Genomic DNA, 20264 nt, shown 5'->3' with positions numbered 1-20264 from the left:
GTAAACCCATGTCTAGGATAAGCCAAACCACGTGTTGTACACCACGTTATAAGACTATCCAGACCTCGTGTTGTAAACCCAGGTCTAGGACTAGCCAGACCACGGGTTGTAAACCCAGGTCTAAGACAAACCAGACCACGTGTTGTAAACCAAGGTCTAGGATAAGCCAGACCACGTGTTGTAAACCCAGGTCTAGGAACAGCCAGATCACGTGTTGTAAACCATGGTCAGGGACAAGCAAGAACACGAGTTGTAAACCCAGGTGTAGGACAAGCCAGACCAAGTGTTGTAAACCAAGGTCTAGGACCAGCTAGACCACGTGTTGTAAACCAAGGTCTAGGACCAGCTACACCACGTGTTGTTAACCAAGGTCTAGGACCAGCTAGACCACGTGTTGTAAACCAAGGTCTAGGACCAGCTAGACCACGTGTTGTAAACCTAGACCTATGATAAGCCAGACCACGTGTAGTAAACCCAGCTGTAAGACAAGCCAGACTACGTGTTGTAAACCAAGGTCTAGGACCAGCTAGACCACGTGTTGTAAACCAAGGTCTAGGACCAGCTAGACCATGTGTTGTTAACCAAGGTCTAGGACCAGCTAGACCACGGGTTGTAAACCAAGGTCTAGGACCAGCTAGACCACGTGTTGTAAACCAAGGTCTAGGACAAGCAAGACAACGTGTTGTAAACCCAGGTCTAGGACCAGTCAGACCACGTGTTGTAAACCCAGGTCTAGAACAAGCCAGACCAGGTGTTGTAAACCAAGTTATAAGACTATCCTGACCTTGTGTTGTAAACCCAGGTCTAGGACAAGCCAGACCACGTGTTGTAAACCCAGATCTAAGACAAACCAGACCACGTGTTTTAAACCAAGGTCTAGGAGAAGCCAGACCACGAGTTGTAAACCCCAGGTCTAGGACAAACCAGACCACGTGTTGTAAACCCAGGTCTAGGACATGCAAGTCCAGGTCTAAGACAAGCCATATCACGTATTGTAAACTCAGTTTTATGAATAGCTAGACCATATGTTGTAAACCCAGGTCTAGAACAAGCCAGACTTCTTTTTGTAAACCCAGTTTTTTGACTAGCCAGACCACATGTTGTAAACTCAGGTCAAGAACTAGCTAGATCACGAGTTGTAAACCCAGGTCTTGGGAAAGCCAGACCACGTGTTGCAAACCCATGTCTAGGACTTGCTAGACAAGTGTTGTGTTGTAGTGCTGTAAACGCAGGTTAAGGACTAGCCTGACCACGTGATGTAAACCCATGTCTAGAACAAGCCAGATCATGTGTTGTAAACCCAGTTCTAGGACCAGACAGATCACGTGTTGTAAATCAAGGTCCAGGACCAGTCAAACTACGTGTTGTAAACCCAGGTCAAGGACAACCCAGACCACGTGTTGTAAACCCAGGTGTAAGACAAGCCAAACCACGTATTGTAAACTATGATCTAGGACAAACAAGAACACGAGTTGAAAACCCAGGTCCAGGACAAGCCTGAGAACATGGTGTAAACCCAGATTTAGTGCCAGCCAGACTACGTGTTGTAAACCTAGGTCTGGGACAAGCCAGACCACGTGTTGTAAGCCCAGGTCTAGGACTAGGCAGACCACGTGTTGTAAACCCAGGTTAAGGACTAGCCAGACCACGCATTGTAAACCCAGGTCTAGGACTAGGCAGACCACGTGTTGTAAACCAAGGTCTGGGACTAGCCAGATTACGTGTTGTAAACTATAGTCTAGGACAAGCAAGGAAACGAGTTGTAAACCCAGATCTAGGACAAGCCAGACCACGTGTTGTAAATCAAGGTCTAGGACAAGCCAGACCATATGTTGTAAACACAGGTTAAGGACTAGCTAGACCACGTGTTGTAAACCCAGGTCTAGGACAAGCAAGAACACGAGTTGTAAACTCAGGTCTAGGACCCATCAGACCACGTGCTGTAAACCATTTTCCAGGATGAGCCAAAATCGTGTTGTAAACCCAGGTAAAGGACTAGCCAGACCACTTGTTGAAAACCCAGGTCTAGGACAAGCCAGACCACGTGTTTTAATCCCAGATCTAGGACAAGCCATACCACGTGTTGTAAACGCAGGTCTAGGACTAACCAGACCACGTGTTGTAAACCCAGGTCTAAGACTAGCCAGAAATCGTGTTGTAAACCCAGGTTAAGGACTAGCCATACCACGTGCTGTAAACCCAGGTCTAGAACAAGCCAGATCACTTTTTGTAATCCCAGGTGGTCTGCCTACTCCCAGACCTGGGTTTTAGAACACGTGGTCTGGCTTGTCGTAGACCTGGGCTTGCAACACGTTTTCTGGCTTGTCCTGGACCTGGGTTTTCAACTCGTGTTCTTGCTTGTCCTAGATCATAGTTTACAACACGCGGTTTGGCTTGTCTTATACCTAGGTTTACAACATGTGGTCTGGCTGTTCTTTGAATTTGTTTTGAAATACGTGGTCTGGATCGTCCTAGACCTGGGTTTACAACCCGTGGTCTGGCTAATACTAGACCTGAGTTTACAATACGTGGTCTGGCTTCTCCTAAATCTGGGTTTACAACACGTGGTCTATCTTGTTCTGGGCCTTGGTGTTCTGGCTAATCCTAGACCTTGGTTTACAACAAGAGACCTGGCTTGTCGTAGACCTTGGTTTACAAGTAGTTGTCTGGCTTGTCCTAGACCTGAATTTACAACACCTGGTCTGGCTTGTTCTAGACCTGGGTTTACAACACGTGGTCTGGCTTCTCCTAGACCTGGGTTTAATACACGTGGTCTGACTGGTCCTGGACCTGTGTTTACAACACGTGGTCTGGCTTGTCCTAGACCTTGGTTTACAACACCGTGATCTGGTGGGTCTTAGACCTGGGTTTACAACACGTGGTCTAGCAGCTTTAGAACGAGCCAGACCGCGTGTTGTAAACCCAGGTTAAGGACTAGCCAGACCACGTGATGTAAACCCATGTCTAGAACAAGCCAGATCATGTTTTGTAACCCCAGGTGTAAGACAAGCCAAACCACGTATTGTAAACTATGATCTAGGACGAGCAAGAACACGAGTTGAAAACCCAGGTCCAGGACAAGCTAGACCAGGTGTTGAAAACCCAAGTTAAGGACTAGCCAGACCACGTATTGTAAACCCAGGTCTAGGACTAGCCAGACAACATGTTGTAAACCAAGGTCTACGACAAGCCTGACCACGTGTTCTGAAACCCAGGTCTAGGACAAACCAAACCACGTGTTTTAAACCCAGGTCTGGGACTAGCCAGATTACGTTTGTAAACTCAGGTCTGGGACTACCTAGATTACGTGTTGTAAACTATGGTCTAGGACAAGCAAGGACACGAGTTGTAAACCTAGATCTATGACAAGCCAGACCACGTGTTGTAAACCCAGGTCTAGGACTAGCCAGACCACGGGTTGTAAACCAAGGTTATGGACTAGCCAGACCACGTGTTGTAAAACCAGGTCTAAAACCAGCCAGACCACGTGTTGTAAACACAGGTCTAGGACAACCCTGACTACGTGTTGTAAACCATTGTCTAGGACCTGCTAGACCACGTATTGTAAACCCAGGTCTAGGACCCACCAGACAACGTGTTGCAAACACTGGTCTAGGAGAAGCCAGACCACGTGTTATAAACCGCTCTAGGACAAGCCATACCTCGTGTTGTAAACCCAGGTTAAGGACAAGCAAGACCACGTGATGTAAACCCAGGTTTAAAACAAGCCGGACCACGTGTTGTAAACCCAGGTCAAGAACTAGCCAGACAACATGTTGTAAACACAGGTCTAGGACTAGCCAGATTACGTGTTGTAAACTCAGGTCTGGGAATACCTAGATTACGTGTTGTAAACTATGGTCTAGGACAAGCAAGAACACGAGTTGAATACCTAGGTATAGGACTAGGCAGACCACGTGTTGCAAAACCTAGGTCTTGGACTAGCCAGACCAGGTGTTGAAAACCCAGGTCTAGGACTAGGCAGACCACGAGTTTTAAACCCAGGTCTGAGACCAGCCAAACCACGTGTTGTAAACCAAGGTCTACAACAAGCCAGACCGCGTGTTCTAAAACCCAGGTCTAGGACTAGGCAGACCACGTGTTGTAAAGCCAGGTCTAGGACAAACAAAACCACGTGTTGAAAACCCAGGTCTAGCACTAGGCAGACCACGAGTTTTAAACCCAGGTTTGAGACCAGCCAGACCACGTGTTGTAATCCCAGGTCTAGAACCCACCAGACCACGTGCTGTAAACCCAGGTCTAGGACCCGCCAGACCACATGCTGTAAACTATTGTCTAGGACGAGCAATACCACGTGTTGTAAACCCAGGTATAGAACAAGGCAGACCACGTGTTTTAAACACAGGACTTGGACAAGCCAGACCACGTGATGTAAACCCAGGTCAAGGCCAAGCGTAACCACATGTTGTAAACCAAAGTCTAAGACAAGCCAGACCACATGTTGTAAACAATGGTCTCGGACCAGCTAGATCACGTGTTGTAAACCATAGTCAAGGACAATCAAGAACATGAGTTGTAAATCGAGGTTTAGGACAAGCCAAACACGTGGTATAAACCCAGATTTAGGAGAAGCCAGACCACATTTTGTAAACCCAGCTGTAGAAAAAGCCAAACCACGTGTTTTAAACCCAGGTCTAGACCACGGTGTTGTAAACCAAGGTCTAGGACAAGCCAGACCACGTGTTGTAAACACAGGTCCAGGACCCAGGCAGATCACGAATTGTAAACCCAGGTCTGGGACTAGCCAGATTACGTGTTGTAAACTATGGTCTAGGACAAGCAAGGACACGAGTTGTAAACACAGATCTAGGATAAGCCAAACCACGTGTTGTAAACCCAGGTCTAGGACTAGCCAGACCACGGGTTGTAAACCCAGGTTATGGACTAGCCAGACCACGTGTTGTAAACCCAGGTCTAAAACGGGCCAGACCACGTTTTGTAAACCCAGGGCAAGGACTAGCCAGACCACGGTTGAAAACCCAGGTCAAGGACAAGCCAGACTACGTGTTTTAATCCCAGCTCCAGGACAAGCCAGACCACGTGTTGTAAACCCAGGTCTAGGACTAGCCAGACCACGTGTTGTAAACCTAGGTCTAGGACAAGCCAGACAATGTGTTGTAAACCCAGGTTAAGGACTAGCTAGACCACGTGTTGTAAACCCATGTCTAGAACAAGCCAGATCACGTGTTGTAAGCTATGGTCTAGGACAAGCAAGAACACGAGTTGCAAACTCAGGTCTAGGACCCATCAGACCACGTGTTGTAAACCATTTTCAAGGATGAGCCAGACATTGTGTTGTAAACCTAGGTCTAGGACAAGCCATTTCACGTGTTGAAAACCCAGTTTTATGACTAGCTAGATAAAATGTGGTAAACCCAGGTCAGGAACAAGCCAGACCACGTGTTGTAAATCCAGGTCTAGGACTAGCCAGACAACGTGTTGTAAACCTAGGTCTAGGACAAGCCAGACCATGTGTTGTAAATCCAGGTTAAGGACTAGCTAGACCACGTGTGTTAAACCCAGGTCTAGAACAAGCCAGAGCACGTGTTGTAAGCTATGGTCTAGGGCAAGCAAGAACACGAGTTGTAAACTCAGGTCTAGGACCCACCAGACCACGTGCTGTAAACCATTTTCAAGGATGAGCCAGACATCGTGTTATAACCCAGGTCAAGGACTAGCCAGACCACGTGTTGGAGAACCAGGTCTAGGACAAGCAAGACCACGTGTATTAATCCCAGCTCTAGGACAAGCCAGACCACGTGTTGTAAACCCAGGTCTAAGACTTGCCAGACCACGTGTTGTAAACCTAGGTCTAGGACAAGCCAGACCATGTGTTGTAAACCCAGGTTAAGGACAAGCCAGACCATGTGTTGTAAACCCAGGTTAAGGACAAGCCAGATCATGTGTTGTAAACCCCGGTCTAGGACTAGCCAGATCACGTGTTATAAACCCAGGTCTAGGACCAGCCAGATCACGTGTTGAAAAACCATGGTCTAGGACTAGCAAGAATACGAGTTGTAAACCCAGGTTTACACGTGTTGTGAACCTAGGTCTAGGACAAGCCAGACCACGTGTTGTAAACCTAGGTCTAGGACTAGCCAGACCACGTGTTGTAAACCTAAATCTAGGACAAGCCAGTCCATGTGTTGTAAACCCAGGTTAAGGACTAGCCAGACCACGTGCTGTAAACCCAGGTCTAGAACAAGCCAGACCACTTTTTGTAAACCCAGTTTTTTGACTAGCCAGACCACATGTTGTAAACCCAGGTCAAGTACAAGCCAGACCACTAATTTTAAACCCAGGTCTTGGGCAAGCCAGACCACGTGTTGTAAACCCATGTCTAGGACTTGCTAGACAACATGTTGTAAACCAAAGTCTACGACAAGCCAGACCACGTATTGTAAACCCAGATCTGGGACAAGATAGACATTGTGTTGTAAACCAAGGTCTAGGACGAGCCAAAAACGTGTTGTAAACCCAGGTCTAAGTCACCCCAGACCACGTTTTGTAAACCATTGTCTAGGACCTGCTAGACCACGTGTTGTAAACCCAGGTCTAGGACCCACCAGACCACGTGCTGTAAACCCAGGGCTCGGACAAGCCAGATTACGTGTTGTAAACACAGTTCTGGGACAAGCCAGACCGCGTGTTGTAAACCCAGGTTAAATAGTAGCCAGACCACGTGATGTAAATCCAGGTCTAGAACAATCCAGACCACGTGTTGCACACCCAGTTCTAGGACCAGCCAGATCACGTGTTGTATACCCAGGTCCAGGACCAGCTAGACCACTTGTTGTAAACACAGCTTTAGGACAAGCCAGACCGCTTGTTGTAAACCCAGGTTAAGGACTAGCCAGACCACGTGATGTAAACCCAGGTCTAGAACAAGCCAGACAACATTTTGTAAACACAGGTCTAGGACTAGCCAGATCACGTGTTGTAAATCCAGGTGTAGGACCAGCCAGCTCACGTGTTGTAAAACCATGGTCTAGGACTAGCCAGATCACGTGTTGTAAAACCATGGTCTAGGACTAGCCAGATCACGTGTTGTAAAACCATGGTCTAGGACCAGCCAGATCACGTGTTGTAAAACCATGGTCTAGGACCAGCCAGATCACGTGTTGTAAAACCATGGTCTAGGACCAGCCAGATCACGTGTTGTAAAACCATGGTCTAGGACTAGCAAGAACACGAGTTGTAAACCCAAGTTAAGGACAAGGCAGACAAGTGTTGTAAACTTAGATTTAATACAAGCCAGACCAGGTGTTGTAAACCCAGGTCTAGGACTAGCCAGACAACATGTTGTGAACCCAGATATACGACAAGCCAGACCACGTGTTGTAAACCCAGGTCTAGGACAAACCAGACCACGTGTTGTAAACCCAGTTTTAGGACAAGCCATACCACGTGTTGTAAATCAAGGTCTAGGACGAGCGAGACCACGTGTTGTAAATCAAGGTCTAGGGCAAGGCAAACCACGTGTTGTAAACCCAGGTCTAGGACGAGCGAGACCACGTGTTGTAAATCAAGGTCTAGGGCAAGGCAAACCACGTGTTGTAAACCCAGGTCTAGGACGAGCGAGACCACGTGTTGTAAACCATTGTCGAGGACCCACCAGACCACGTGCTGTAAACCTAGGTCCAGGACCCTCCAGACCACGTGCTATAAACCATTGTCTAGGACGAGCATTACCACGTGTTGTAAACCCAGGTCAAGGACAAGCCAGACCACGTGTTGTAAACACAGGACTTGGACAAGCCAGACCACGTGATGTAAACCCAAATCAAGGCCAAGCCAAACCACATGTTGTAAACCAAAGTCTACGACAAGCTAGACCACATGTTGTAAACCCTGATCTCGGACCATCTAGATCACGTGTTGTAAACCATAGTCTAGGATAATCAAGAACACGAGTTGTAAATCGAGGTTTAGGACAAGATAGACCACGTGTTGTAAACCCAGATTTAGGAGAAGCCAGACCACGTATTTTAAATCCAGGTCTGGGACAAGCCAGACCACGTGTTGTAAACCCAGGTCTAGGACTAGGAAGACCACGTGTTGTAAATCCTGGTCTAGGACAAGCCAGACCAGGTGTTGAAAACCCAGGTTAAGGACTAGCCAAACCACGTGATGTAAACCCAGGTCTACTACTAGGCAGGCCACGTGTTGTAAACCCAGGTCTAGGACAAACCAACCCACGTGTTGTAAACCCAGGTCTAGGACTAGGCAGACCACGAGTTGTAAACCCAGTCTGGGACAAGCCTGACCACGTGTTGTAAACCCAGGTCTAGGACTAGCCAGATCACGTGTTTTAAAGTATGGTCTAGGACAAGCAAGGACACGAGTTGTAAACCCAGATCTAGGACAAGCCTGACCACGTGTTGTAAACCCAGGTCTCGGAATAGCCAGACCACGGGTTGTACACCCAGGTTAAGGACTAGCCAGACCACGTTTTGTAAACCCAGGTGTAGTACAAGCCAGACCACGTGTTTGAATCCCAGCTCTAGAACAAGCCAGACCACGTGTTGTAAACCCAGGTCTAGAACAAGCAAGAACACGAGTTGTAAACTCAGGTCTAGGACCCACCAAACCACGTGCTGTAAACCATTTTCAAGAATGAGCCAGACATCGTGTTGTAAACCCAGGTATAGGACTAGCCAGACCACGTGTTGAAAACCCAAGTCTATGACAAGCCAGACCACGTGTTTTAATCCCAGCTCTAAGACAAGCCAGACCACGTGTTGTAAACCCAGGTCTAGGACTAGCCAGACCACGAGTTGTAAACCCAGGTCTAGAACTAGCCAGAAATCGTGCTGTAAACCCTGGTTAAGGACTAGCCAGACCACGTGCTGTAAACCCAGGTCTAGAACAAGCCAGATCACTTTTTGTAATCCTAGGTGGTCTGCCTACTCACAGACCTGGTTTTTAGAACACGTGGTCTGGCTTGTCGTAGACCTTGGTTTACAACATGTTGTCTGCCTAGTCCTAGACCTGGGTTTACACCACGTTCTCTTTCTTGTCCTGGACCTGGGTTTTCAACTCGTGTTCTTGCTTGTCCTAGATCATAGTTTACAACACGCGGTTTGGTTTGTCTTACACCTAGGTTTACAACATGTGGTCTGGCTGTTCTTTGAACTTGGTTTGAAATACGTGGTCTGGATCGTCCTAGACATGGGTTTACAACCCGTGGTCTGGCTAGTACTAGACCTGAGTTTACAACACGTGGTCTGGTTTCTCCTAAATCTGGGTTTACAACACGTGGTCTATCTTGTTCTGGACCTTGGTTTTCTGGCTAATCCTAGACCTTGGTTTACAACAAGAGACCTGGCTTGTCGTAGACTTGATTTACAACTCGTTGTCTGGCTTGTCCTAGACCATGGTTTACAACACGTGATCTAGCTGGTCCGAGACCAGGGTTTACAACATGTGGTCTGGCTTGTCGTAGACCTTGGTTTACAACATATGGTTCGGGTTGGCTTTGACCTGGTCTTACAACACGTGATCTGGCTTGTCCTAAACCTGGGATTTAACTCAACTCGTGTTCTTACTCGTCCCAGACCATGGTATACAACATATCGTCTGGCTAGTCCGTAACCTGGGTTTACAATCGTCTTTGGCCAGGCAGACCACGATTAGTAAACCCAGGTCTGAGACAAGCCTGACCACGTGCTGTAAACCCAGGTCTAGGACCAGCCAGACCACGTGTTGTAAACCCAGGTCTAGGACGAGCCAGACCAAGTGTTGCAAACCATGGTCTAGGAACTGCTAGACCACGTGTTGTAAACCCAGGTCTAGGACCCACCAGACCACGTGTTGTAAACCCAGGTCTTGGACCCGCCAGACCACGTGCTGTAAACCATTGTCTAGGACGAGCCAAACCACGTGTTGTAAACCCAGCTCTTGAACAAACAAGATCACGTGTTGTAAACCCAGGTCAAGGAAAAGCCAGACCACATGTAAACCCAGGTCTAGAAATAGGCACCCCACATGTAAACTCATGTCTAGGACTAGCCAGATCACGTGTTGTAAACTATGGTCTAGGACAAGCAGGAACACGAGTTGTAAACTCAGGTCTATGACCCACCAGACCACGTGCTGTAAACCACTTTCAAAGATGAGCCAGACATCATGTTATAAACCCAGGTCTAGGATAAACCAGACCACGTGTTTTAATCCCAGCTCTAGGACAAGCCAGACCACGGGTTGTAAACTTAGGTCTAGTTCTAGCCAGAACACGTGTTGTAAACCCAGGTCTAGAACAAGCCAGATCACGTGTTTAAAGCTATGGTCTAGGACAAGCAAGAACACGAGTTGTAAACTCAGGTTTAGGACCCACCAGACCACGTGCTGTAAACCATTTTCTAGGACGACCCAGACATCGTGTTGTAAACCCAGGTTAAGGACAAGCCAGACCACGTGTTGTAAACCCAGATTTAGGAGAAGCCAGACCACGTGTTGTAAACCCAGGTCTAGGACAAGCCAGACCACGTGTTGTAAACCCAGCTCTAGGACAAGCCAAACCACGTTTTGTAAACCCAGGTCTAGGACAAGCCAGACCACGTGTTGTAAACCCAGTCTAGGACAAGCCAAACCACGTTTTGTAAACCCAGGTCTAGGACAAGCCAGACCACGTGTCTTAAACCCAGGTCTAGGACTAGCCAGACAACATGTTGTAAACCAAGGTCTACGACAAGCCCAACCACATGTTGTAAACCCAGGTCTAGGACTAGCCAGATCACGTGTTGTAAACTATGGGCTAAAACAAGCAAGGACACGAGTTGTAAACCCATGTGTAGGACAAGCCAGACCACGTGTTGTAAACCCAGGGCTACGAAAGCCAGACAACATGTTATAAACCTAGGTCTAGGACCCATTAGACCACGTGCTGTAAACCCAGGTCTAGGACTAGCCAGACCATGTGTTGTAAACCCAGTTCTAGAACAAGCCAGACCACGTGTTGTAAACCCAGCTCTAGGACAAGCCAGACCACTTTTTGTAAACCCAGGTCTGGGACAAGCCAGACCACGTGTTGTAAACCAAGGTCTACGACAAGCCAGACCACATGTTGTAAACAATGGTCTAGGACTAGCCAGATCACGTGTTGTAAACTAATGTCTAGGACAAGCAAGGACCCGAGTTGTAAACCCAGATCTAGGACAAGCCAGACCACGTGTATTAAACCAAGGTCTAGGACTAGCCAGACCACGGGTTGTAAACCAAGGTTAAGCACTAGCCAGACCACGTGTTGTAAACCCAGGTCAAGGACTAGCCAGACCACGTGTTGTAAACCCAGGTCTATGACTAGCTAGACCACGTGTTGTAAACCCAGGTCTAGAACAAGCCAGATCACGTGTTGTAAGCTATGGTCTAGGACAAGCAAGAACATGAGTGGTAAACTCAGGTCTAGGACCCACCAGACCACGTGCTGTAAACCCAAGTCTAGAACCCGCCAGACAACGTGCTGTAAACCATTGTCTACGACGAGACAGACCACGTGTTGTAAACCTATGTATTGAACAAGGCAGACCACGTGTTGTAAACCCAGCTCGAGAACAAGCGAGATCACGTGTTGTAAACCCAGGTCAAGGACAAGCCATTCCACGTGTTGTAAACCCAGCTCTATGTCAAGCCAGACCACGTGTTGTAAACCCAGCCTTACGACAAGCTAAAGTACGTTTTGTGAACCCAAATCTAGGACTAGCCAGACCATGTGTTGTAAACCCAGGTCTAGAACAAGCCAGACCACGTGTTGTAAACCCAGGACTAGGACAAGCCAGATAACGTGTTGTTATCCCAGCTCTAGGCAAGCCAGACCACGTGTTGTAAACCCATGTCTGGGACAAACCAGACCACGTGTTGCAAACCCAGGTCAAGGACATCCTAGACCACGTGTTGTAAACCATGCTCTAGGACATCCTAGACCACGTGTTGTAAACCCAGCTCTTGGACAAGCCAGACCACGTGTTGTAAACCCAGATTTAGGAGAAGCCCGACTACGTGTTGTAAACTCAGGTCTAGTACTAGCCAGACTACCTGTTGTAAACCCAGGTCTAGGACCCACCAGACCACGTGTTGTAAACCCAGGTCTAGGACCCGCCAGACAACGTGCTGTAAACTATTGTCTAGGACGAGCCAGACCACGTGTTGTAAACCCAGGTATTGAACAAGGCAGACCACATGTTGTAAACCCAGCTCGAGAACAAGCGAGACCACGTGTTGTAAACCTAGGTCTAGGACAAGCCAGACCATGTGTTGTAAACCCAGGTCTAGAACAAGCCAGACCACGTGTTGTAAACCGAGGTCTACGACAAACCAAACCAAGTGTTGTAAACCCAGGTCTATGACTAGGCAGACAACGAGTTGTAAACCCAGGTCTGGGACAAGCCTGACCACGTGTTGTAAACCCAGGTCTAGGACGAGCCAGACCACATGTTGCAAACCATGGTTTAGGACCTGCTAGACCACGTGTTGTAAACCCAGGTCTAGGACCCACCAGGCCACATGCTGTAAACCCAGGTGTAGGACCCGCCAGACAACGTGCTGTAAACCATTGTCTAGGACAAGCCAGACCACGTGTTGTAAACCCAGCTCTACGACAAGCTAGACCACGTTTTGTGAACCCAGGTCTAGGACTAGCCAGACCATGTGTTGTAAACCCAGGCCTAGAACAAGCCAGACCACGTGTTGTAAACCCAGGTCTAGGACAAGCCAGATCACGTGTTGTCATCCCAGCTCTAGCCAAGCCAGACCACGTGTTGTAAACTCAGGTCTAGGACAAGCCAGACCACGTGTTGTAAACCAAGGTCTAGGACTAGGCAGACCACGTGTTGCAAACCCATGTCTGGGACAAACCAGACCACGTGTTGCAAAACCAGGTCAAAAAGATCCCAGTCCACGTGTTGTAAACCATGGTCTAGGACCTTCTAGACCACGTGTGGTAAACCCATGTCTAGGACCCACCAGACCACGTGCAATAAAGCAAGGTCTAGGACCCGCAAGACCACGTGATTTAAACTATTGTCTACGACAAGCCAGACCACGAGTTGTAAACGCAGGTCAAGGACAAGCCTGACCACATGTTGTAAACCCAGCTCCAGGACAAGCCAGACCACGTGTTGTAAACCCAGGTCTAGGACTAAGCAGACCACGTGTTGTAAACTCAGGTCTAGGACAAGCCAGACCACGTGTTGTAAACCCAGCACTAGGACAAGCCTGACCACGTGTTGTAAACCCAGGTCTACAGCAAGCCAGACCTCGTATTGTAAACCCACGTCTAGGACTAGCCAGAACACGTGTTGTAAACCCAGGTTAAGGACTAGCCAGACTACGTGTTGTAAACCCAGGTCTAGAACAAGCCAGACCACGTGTTGTAAACCCGGGTCTAGAACAAGCCAGACCAGGTGTTGTAAACCCAGGTCTAGGACTTGCCAGAAACGTGTTGTAAACCCAGGTCTAGGACTAGCCAGACCATGTGTTGTAAACCCAGATCTAGGACAAGCCAGACCACGTGTGGTAAACCCAGCTCTAGGACAAGCCAGACCACGTGTTGTAAACCCAGGTCTGGGACAAGCCAGACCACGTGTTGTATACCCAGGTCTTGGACTAGCCAGACCACGTGTTGCAAACCTAGGTCTAGGACAACCCAGATCACGTGTTGTAAACCCAAGTCTAGGACCCACCAGACCACGTGCTGTAAACCATTGTCTAGGACGAGCCAGACCACGGGTTCTAAATTCAGGTCTAGGACAAGCCAGACTACGTGTTGTAAACCCAGGTTAAGGGCTAGCCAGACCACGTGTTGTAAACTCAGATCTAGGACAAACCGGACCACGGTGTAGTAAACCCAGGTGTAGGACTAGACAGACCACGTTCTGTAAACTCAGGTCTGGGACAAGCCAGACCACGTGTTGTAAATTCAGGTCTAGGACAAACCGGACCGCGATGTTGTAAACCCAGGTCTAGGACCCGCCACACCACGTGCTGTAAACCTTTTTATTGGACGAGATAGACCACTGGTTGTAAACACAGGTTAAAGATTAGCCAGACCACGTGTTGTAAACCCAGGTTGAAAACCAACCAGACCACGTGTTGTAAACCCAGGTCAAGGACTAGCCAGACCACATGTTGTAAACCCAGATCTTGGACAAACCAGACCACGTGTTTTAATCCCAGCTTTAGGACAAGCCAGACCACGTGTTGTAAACCCAGGTTAAAGATTAGCTAGACCACGTGTTGTAAACCCAGATCTAGAACAAGCAATACCACGTTTTGTAATCCCTGGTCTAGAACTAACCAGACAACGTGTTGTAAACCCAGGTCTAGGACAAGCCAGATCACATGTTGTAAACCCAGGTCTAGGACCAACCAGACCACGTGTTGTAAACCCAGATGTAGGACAAGCCAGATCACGTGTTGTAAAGCCAGGTTTGCGACAAGCCAGAAAACGGTGGTGTAAACCCAGGACTAGGACAAGCTAGACCACGTGATGTAAACCCAGGACTAGTAAAAGCTAGACCACGTGATGTAAACCCATGTCAAGGACAAGCCAGATCACGTGTTGTAAACCGTGGTCTACGACAAGCCAGACTACGGTGTTGTAAACCCAGGTCTAGGACAATCCAGACCACGTGTTGTAAACCCAGGTCTCGGACAATCCAGACCACGTGTTGTAAAGCCAGGTCTCGGACAAACCAGACCACGAGTTGTAAACCAAGGTCTAGGACAAGCCAGACCACGTGTTGTAAACCTAGGTCTAGGAGACGCCAGACCACGTTTTGTAAACCAAGGCCTAGGACAAGCCAGACCACGTGTTGTAAACCCCAGGTCTAGACAAGCAAGACCACGTGTTGTAAACCCCAGGTCTAGGACAAGCCAGACCACGTGTTGTAAACCCCAGGTCTAGACAAGCAAGACCACGTGTTGTAAACCCCTGGTCTAGGACAAGCCAGACCAAGTGTTGTAAACCACGTTGGGATCAGTGTGACGATCTCTTAGGTAATGAGTCACCTGTAGCACTCAGGGTGAGAGTGTGTGTAAACCCACTCAGAGTGAGTGTAAACCCACTCAAGGTGAGAGTGTGTGTAAACACTCAGGGTGAGAGAGAGAGAATGTGTAAACCCACTCAGGGTGAGAGTGTGTGTAAAGACACTCAGGATGAGTGTGTAAACCCTTTCAGGGTGAGAGTGTGTGTAAACCCACTCAGAGTGAGAGTGTGTGTAAAGCCACTCAGGATGAGTGTGTAAACCCTTTCAGGGTGAGAGTGTGTGTAAGTCCACTTATGGTGAGAGTGTGTGTAAACCCACTAATGGTGAGAGTGTGTGTAAACCCACTTATGGTGCGAGTGTGTGTAAACCCACTTATGGTGAGAGTGTGTGTAAACTCACTCAGGGTGAGAGTGTGTGTAAACCCACTCAGGGTGAGTATGTGTAAACCCACTCAGGTGAGAGAGTGTAAACTCACTCAGGGTGAGAGTGAGTGTAAACTCACTCAGGGTGAGAGTGTGTGTAAACTCACTCAGGGTGAGAGTGTGTGTAAACTCCTTCTCCTGTCATTCAAAATATATAAAAAAAAGTTTCAAAAACTGTTGGCATTCTTTCTAAGATCAGATATTATGTACTTCGCCCTGCCCTGGTGACGCTCTATTACTCTCTAATCTTTCCTTATCTCAACTATGGTATTTGTGCTTGGGGTTCTACTACCCAAAATCATTTACGTCCTCTAATTACTCAACACAAAGCTGCTATTAGGACAATATCTAACTCTGGCCCCAGACATCACTCGGTACCCTTACTCAAATCTCTGAGTATGTTAGATATTAAGTCACTGCACATCCTCTCATGTGTAATTTATATGTATAAAACGCTGAACTTTTTTATTATTATTATTAATTTCTACCACAGACGTGGCCACACAGTTACAATACTAACCAGCATATATACATTTTCTTCTGTCCTCCATGGACAGGGTGAGAGACGTGTTAAACATATAGTTCAAGGGTTTATTGTACAATCAGCCACAGAAGGTATTGCACTAGTTTCTCTATCAGCTATCTCACTCCGTCAGAGTAAAAGAGACAAACGCTGAACTGTAATGTCAATCCTGACCTTATTTTCTTATTTTTGTTCTCAACACAATTTATACTTTGATCTCAATTAGTATTAAGTTTTAGTCTTAGTGTTTTTCCTGCCCGAAACACATTGCGTAATAGTGGCTTTAGGCATTGTATGTACTAGCTCTATCTATAAATCCAACAACGTTTTGTATCTATGTATGTACTTTAACTGAATAAATATTTGTATTTTGTATTTTGTACTTGTACCCATACACAGCTGGGACTTGCTTAACTGTCTCAAGTGAACAGCTCCTCAAACAAGATTAACATCTGTCAACCCTTAAAATCTTACGTTATCTTGCAGATACAAAATGGGGGAAATCTTTTAAGAACAGTATTAATATTTCACAAATAGTGTTTTTCTAACTCAAACAATGTGGGATTTATTATGGTACACATATTTCTAATGTCTTTCAGGTGTTCACATTCTCTCAGGTAGTGGTCAAGGCGGTGTCCGTCACTCTCATCACAGATTCTGCAACTCCGCTGCTCATCTGTTGTTTCCATTCCGAATCTCCATGGATATTTGTATCCAAGATGGATTCTCGCCATTACTGATTCTCTCCCACGGCCACCTCCTCTTCGTCCATAATGATTGGGATTGCCAGCCGCAACCATATTGTACCAACGTACATATTCACTGATTTGTGCTTCTATCCTCCTTTCCTCAATTACCTTGTCACGGTGATGTTGTCTGATAATACCTCAAATTTGTTGAAGAGTCTTGGGTATGAAGTATTCAATATGGTCTCCTTCAGCACCTTCAGCAGCCAGCATACCTGCCCGTTTATTTTCACATATTCCAACAGGGGAGAGGATCCATAGAAACTTGACAACTCTTCCCTGGTTGATTAGCACCCTCACAGCTCTCTTAATTTCAGCGACTATCACAAGATTTTCTGCCCAATTTTTACTTAGGGTTTGTGACACTGCTTTTAAATCAGTGCAAATCACTGCGCCATTAGTGTTTTGATCAAGGAATCTTAACGCCATAACAATGGCAGTTAGCTCCGCTTGCGTTGAAGAGGCATAGTTCCCAATATGTGCTTTCACTTCATTTCTGCGTTGAAAGGTATTGTTACGAACCCAATTCCATCGTCAGAGCACGGAGTAGTGACGTCAATGCCATCTGTGAGTCCACTCCCGAAACCCCCACAAATTGGACGACGCCATCTAGTGGTGACAGGATCATACCAGCAAGAGGCGCTAGATTCCTGTCCTAGTTAGCTAGAGGGGTAGCTGGTGCTGACCTCTGGTGAGGTGGCGCCTAGAAAATCAGCGCCATCTATTATAGGAGGAGTTGGGTGTCTATGTCTAAGTCAGTAAGTGTTGTTTACTAGTGTCTCCATGTACTGACCAGTGTACTGATGACGTGTCTGTATCCACAGAGTCGACGTAGGGCTGCTGTGGTACGAGAACAGTCAGTCTACCCAGGGCAGCCAATGTCTCTCTACTCCATTCTGCTTTACGGAAGCAGTGAGCTGCCACCGGAGAAGAACTGTGAGGTGTTCTACTGTCTGTCTGTGAAATGGCAGTGACGGAATTCGGCGTACCCGGGACTGGCTAACAGAAGAGTCGACTGACAGTTAAGGTGCGACTGAGGAGTGCAACCAGCGAGTTGCAAGAAGCTCCAGCCTAGGGGTCGCTACCCTAGTATTTGTAAGTGAAGTGGCCCAGCAGAGCGAGGCTCATGGTATCTGCCAGCACCAGGCTGGACTGTGATTGTGGGCGTTCACGAGAGAGCACATAGTGAGACTGTGTTTTGGCTGGCCCGTGGCCAGGGTAGATTCGTTGGTGTTTCCCAGTACTGGTTGAGGACGGTACTATGTGTTGAGGAAACACGGTAGCTGACAAGACTGCATCGATTGAGCATCGAATAGTGCTTAGTGTCCAATGAGAGAGACACTTGTGTACATATTAAGTGTAGTAATATTTCTTTTAGGAATATATATGCGGTGATGGGAAAGTGATAATGAATTTATAAATAATTGATGAAGTGTCGTATTTAATGCAACCCCCCCCCCCTTCTTTGTGTTTTACTTGCATTACCGAGCTCACTCCTTGAAAGCCACTACTAACTTGGGGCCGGATACCAGAACTTTAGTACCACCAGAAAAGAATCCGGGTGCGACCCATTGTGGCTGTAACAGGTATTATTCCTATTTACAGTGTATGCTGCACCAGTCCTGCCATTGACAGGATTAGATGACCCATCTGTGTAGATTTGATCCAGTACATCTCCGGATTCTTTATAAATTTCCCCGAGATACTTGTGCCTCATTTCTTGTGGTATCATGTAGGATTTTTTCGTTGCCATTTCATTGATGACAATCCTGCATGAGTTATCCTCCCAGGGAGGTAACCTCTCTACAGGGAGGAGCTCACGGGCTTGCTCAAGCATGTGAAGTTCTACTAGGTAGTAGACTGATCTGTGATGCCATTTTTTGCTTCTCCTGTTTCCTTCTGGAAGTAGCACAGAACTTAGATTTTTCTTGGCAACATCATTGTAATAGGGATCTCTGGCTAGCTTAATTGCAAGCTTAGCATTCAGTTCCTTAATTCTGCTTTTAAACACAGGGGAGGGACAGCTCCCCTCGTAGATTAAACGATTTGACAGTTCTTGGAACTCCAAGAATGAGTGTCATGGCTTCATTTTGAATGCTTTCAAGCCTATTCATATCGCTTTGGAAGAAGGTTCATAAAACTGGTGCGGCATAGTCTATGATGGAGTGCACATTGGCCGTGTACATCATTTTAAGGACGACAATAGAGGCTCCATGTCCATTTGCATATTTATATGAGTTGGTTGAGCTCCTCTTTCTTCCCCTTGTAAGAGCCGACAGTGACACCAAGGTACCTGTAGTTGTCAACCATTCAATTGTTACACCAATAATTTGTAATTCTTCATTTGCCCCCCGCTTGTTATGAGTCTTGTTTGTGGAGAGAGTGAAACCGAGCTCAATACATTTCCTTCCATGGGGTTCAATGGACTGTTTAATTTTTCCCAAGGGGTGGGCTTGTATTAGGACATCATCTGCATATCCCACTTGTTGCATCCCTTCCGGAAAATCAATATTTGCAATGGCGTTCATAAGTACATTGAATAGTGTGACTTATGACTCCGCCTTGGGGGAGTCCCCCAAGGAAATTCATTGTTCTTGAGACTGCTCCATTGAAGCAAACCTTGGCTTTCCTCCCTGTAAGGTAGTCTTCAACCCATTTCGTGTACATAAACTGTGTACAATGTGTGTACTGGCATCCGTGTCCTGTACATTCAGCAAGAGAGAATAGTCTAATCTTCCTCCTCTAAGGTGAGTTGGCTGGTCATCTCCCAGGACCCTGAGGTTTTCACTTGCTCTAACATAGAGTGACAGTTTCTAACATTGGGCTGATGACAGTTAGCACCAAAGTGTGGGTGCCTGGCATTAAGGTCACCGACCAGCAGGGCAGGTTCTTCATTATTAAATTCAGGTAGCGTGTCAAGGTCAAGTTTATTCTGTGGCACATATAGGTTGATTATATGTAGGGCATTATTGCTTAAGTGAAGGGTTACCCTCAGTGACTCATACTCATAACACAGAACACCGAGAATTATCATTGGTCATCTGGAGACCTGGAGGTCAAACCTTATTCCAGCCTTGAGGAATACTGTACTGGGTTCCCTCACTCAAACCTTCAGTCTACCTGCCACCCAGAAACCATCAACGACAGGAGCGCAAGGGCGTGACAAGTGTGATATTACAGTCAGTACTAATCCCGGATTATTTTAAACGTGCACATAGTTTGGTTGAGCAGTAATCACTCAACCTCGCATCATTAGGGTATTACCTCGCAACGACTCTGCTCTGTCTTGAGATCCAATGAGGTTACGAATGTGTAATCTGTCAGAAGTGACAGCTCTAACCTGTCAAGTGTCGAGTTACTAGAGAAGTGACGTGTTGTATGTGTGTGTGAATAATATTATAATGCAAACATATTTGAGAAATAGGATTGTTTACAAATATATTACAGGAAGTATTGTGAGAGATTTATTACTACTAATGTCTTGGTGATACGTAAGTGGACTAATTAGCGGTTGTCTTGGTGACACGTAAGTGGTGTAATTAGCAGTTAGTGGTGTAACTGCAAAGTT

General features: G+C 46.9%; 1 protein-coding gene across 1 annotated transcript in view; it reads right to left on the bottom strand.

The window, feature by feature from the left end:
• LOC123747568 (ankyrin repeat and KH domain-containing protein 1-like) overlaps positions 1-20264 on the bottom strand; it is a 69283-nt gene that overhangs the window by 45435 nt on the left and 3584 nt on the right. The window lies entirely within an intron of this gene.

This window comes from Procambarus clarkii, chromosome 5 (genome assembly GCF_040958095.1).
Source record: "Procambarus clarkii isolate CNS0578487 chromosome 5, FALCON_Pclarkii_2.0, whole genome shotgun sequence".
In the NCBI taxonomy this organism is placed as follows: domain Eukaryota; kingdom Metazoa; phylum Arthropoda; class Malacostraca; order Decapoda; family Cambaridae; genus Procambarus; species Procambarus clarkii.
Note: the sequence above shows the minus strand (reverse complement) of the source record. Positions and strands in the feature narration are given on the sequence as shown.